Source organism: Lepus europaeus, chromosome 1, assembly GCF_033115175.1.
Source record: "Lepus europaeus isolate LE1 chromosome 1, mLepTim1.pri, whole genome shotgun sequence".
Classification (NCBI taxonomy): domain Eukaryota; kingdom Metazoa; phylum Chordata; class Mammalia; order Lagomorpha; family Leporidae; genus Lepus; species Lepus europaeus.
This window is the reverse complement of record NC_084827.1, coordinates 68,435,213-68,438,964: the sequence shown is the minus strand read 5'-3', so window position 1 is coordinate 68,438,964 and position 3,752 is coordinate 68,435,213. Positions and strand designations below refer to the sequence as shown.

Here is a 3,752-nt window from a genome sequence, read left to right as displayed (position 1 = left end):
AGGTACCGGCGCTGCGGCTCACTAGGCTAATCCTCTGCCTGCAGCGCCGGTACCCCCGTTTCTAGTCCCTGTTGGGGCACCAGATTCTGTCCCGGTTGCTCCTCTTCCAGTCCTGCTCTCTGCTGTGGCCTGGGAAGGCAGTGGAGGATGGCCCACGTCCTTGGGCCCTGCACCCGCATGGGAGACCAGGAAGAAGTACCTTGCTCCTGGCTTCAGATCTGCGCAGCACGCCGGCCGTAGCAGCCATTTGGGGGGTGAACCAATGGAAATAAGACCTTTCTCTCTGTCTCTCTCTGTCTAACTCTGCCTGTGAAAAAAATAATAATAAGTATCAGCATTCTGCTGTTTCTGGATGTCTTCTAATTGTACATATGCTGAAAAGAGTGATTTGTAGCATACTTAACAAATATTCTGAAATCCAAAAGTAGCCCCTCTCATCTTTATGGCATTGGGTGAAGCAAGGATCCAATCATTCTGTTTACACTTATGTTGTAATCCCCTGAGAACAAACCTTATTCTTCTTGTTTGTTTTATGGATGAGAACTGTCCCAACGCAGACTCCAAATCTCAGAGTCAAGTCTCTGTTTCTATTGTGTACAATTCTTTTGAGGTCATCTTCTGAATGCCACAGAGACTGTGGCTCTTGTTGTAGAAATATGTGAGGCACATTGATCAGAGTCATGGTTAAAGTTGCAAATCAGTTATTTGTACGTTTAAACAAAGAGGATTTTGAATGCAGGCATTATTTTTCCCCTTCTCCCCCAAGCCCATCTCGACAATATGACAAATGATAATCTGAAATCAAACATGACACTCTACCTGCAGGACCCAACTCTGACAGATGGAGCTATGTTTAAATAGCTTCATGTTGCCAGTTACAATAAAGGAAAAGTACACAAAAGCCAGAGTCTAAGGGGAAATGCTCTGAATTTGAAAGGGGATCAGGTAAGCATAATGGTGATGAAATTTGCTAGACGGCTCCAAAGCACAAGCAGTGTTTCTTTGGATGGGGCTGGAATAGCCACGGCTGTGGCTGGTGGCCAGCTCAACATAGGTGGGCAGCATAAAGTGTGGGAATGCTAAGGAGGTTTCATTTAGCATGGATTGGACATGAGGGAAACCTGCCAGATTTTTGATCCGTGTTGGGCTGGTGTGTTTGTAACAGCTGTTTTTGTTATCTGAGGATGAGGCAGCCTGGGGCTGTGGGACTGATCTAGGATGAATGATTTCCGGGGTTTGTTAAATAAAGGCACTCAGATGGCATTCCAGTGGAGGATGAGTCCTCTAAAGGATCAAAGGAGAGAAACAACCTTTACCTTGAATTTTTTAGTTCAGTTCCAATGGGGATACAGCCGTGTATTGACTTGAAAGACCTAAAAAATATTTCTTTTTAAAAAAAAAAAGTTTTTTGTCCTCACCTGATTTGAATTGGCTCCAGCACCATCTGGAGCAAGTGTTAAATTTAGTCTCTTTGATCATAGATGGCAAAGAACCTTGCTTTACTATTTGTGGCCTTTTTACCCTAATCTTTCAAGAATTTGTCATGGCTTCAACAGTGCTGTGGCCATCCACAACTCTGATCTCCTGGATGTTTCATTGACTTGGAGTTGGCTTCATCCCAATTTAGCTTCAGTAATTCTGTAGAGTCATCTGTAGCCCTGTCACGGTCTCACAGTCTTTAAACCCATTGATATTTGAATTTATTAGCATTCATTGGTGAATACTATGGCCAGGCACTGTGAGAATCACTAGGGTTACAAAGATAAATAAGACAGAATAAGACAGTCATTAAATTCAAGTAGCTCATAGGAGATTCAGGAAACAGACACTAAATAAATCATTACAAAACAATGTGCAAGAACAACTTGTAAAACCATCAGGGGAGGCATGAGAGTACATTCTACCCGAGGTTTTTGGTAAAAGTTGAAGAAGAGGACCTGTTAGAGTCGCCAACTGGTCTTTCAGATGGCAGTTAAGGGAGCAGGCATTTAGCCTAGTGGTTAAAATTGACCATATCCTAAGTCAGAGTGCCTGGCTCCATTATAGACTCCATCTCCTAACTTCAGCTTCTCTGCTAATGCAGATCCCAGAAGGCAGTGTTGATGGCTGGAGTAATTGAATCTCTATACCCAAGTAAGAGATTGGATTGAATTCACAGCTTCTGGCTCTGGCCGTGGCCCAGGTCCAGTATTAGGAAAACGAATAAAGAGATAGGATCTTTGTCTCTCCACCTCACAAATTAAAAAGTAAGAGAATACCTCCAGATTTCTAGGGCCACAGGCTCTGCCATCGATGATGGGTTCCATTACCAACTAGCAGTTTGCAGGTGGCTGCACCACAGCAGTGGAGAAAGCACCCAAGAAGGCAGTGAAGAATGGGGCACTGGGGGTGGATGAGCCACAGCTGCTGCACGGGGCCAGCATCTGTAAGTGGTTCAACATGCTCATGGGGTTTAGCTTCCTGTCCATCACTGCCCACGCTGCTGGGGTTGTGCTGGATCCCCAATGGACATCGTTGTGCACCAGAACAAGCTGCACATATAGGGCTTCCAGAGCCTGATGGAAAATGAAGCCCTGGAGTTCACCTTCAAGAAGTCTGCCAATTGCCTGGAATCCATCCATGTCTCCAGGCCGGGTAGGCCTGTATGTTGTATATGGGAGTGAGAGGTGACCAAAAGGAAAGAACAGGCAGAATTGCAGATCAAAAGGAGACAGGTGCTTCAACTGTGGAGGTCTAGACCATCATTCCAAGGAGTGCAAGCTGCCACCCCAGTTCAAGATGTGGCACTTTTGCCAGAGCATCAGCCATATGGAGGCCTCGTGCCCTCTGATGGCCCAGCAGGCTCCAGCTCCCAGGGGAAGCCTGCCAACTTCTGGGAGGATGAAAAAGAGACCCACAGCCCTGCCCTACTTCCTGAGGCCCAGAATTGAGCCACTTTGGGTGGGGGCTCTTCTTTTGCTATCAGAACGTTTCAAGGAGCAGGCATCAAGTGCAGAGTAGAGAAAGTAGAGACACATCGCTTCTCGGCCTTTTGGCTAAGATCAAGTGTGAAGTAGAGACAGGATGGGTTGGGAGGCAATGTCACTAACAGGATCCTAGGCTGGGATCCACAGCATTCTCCCTGCTTCCTTCTTGCTTGGAGGAATGAGTGAGGCAAAGGAATTCCAACCATGCTTTAACCCAATGCATGGGAAGACATCACCTATAACCTGCATGATTTAGATGAGGCCCCACACTCAAAATCTGCAGCTTTAGAAAATAGCCTGGATGGGGAAGTTGTTTCCCTTTCAAGGAACAATATGGAATAATACTTCCCTTACCAGAGTGAAATGATTAGTTGTAGGACCAGATTACTGGACCCAACCCACAAGCTGTTCAGTGGGAGGGAATCTCTCAGGAGTAAGGCAGGGTTGTCCACATCTTTTTTACTCATAACCCAATCCTAGAATACAATGCTGGGAACTGTTCCAAGCAATGGGTAGTGATGATTGGCAAAAGGGTGGTTAGGGGACAAGCTGCAGACGCGTGGCTCCTAAACTCACTGCTATCCCTTTCTGAGCCAATGGGATTTATTTATTTGCTCTCTTGAATAACTGCACCTTGAGTCACACTTTCTTCAGGATGCCAACCGTACTGTGTGCAAACGATGTATTGGATGTATTGTGCATTTTAACTTGCTTTTCTGAGTATAAATAGTATGGTTTTGTATTTTTGTATATTTTACTCTGAAACCCTCATTCATGCACTGTGTT

At 45.5% G+C, this 3,752-nt stretch overlaps 1 pseudogene; it reads left to right on the top strand.

The window, feature by feature from the left end:
- The first annotated feature begins 2,295 nt into the window (after positions 1-2,295).
- On the top strand, positions 2,296-2,930 carry LOC133765700 (protein lin-28 homolog A-like; annotated as a pseudogene).
- Positions 2,931-3,752: the final 822 nt, after the last annotated feature.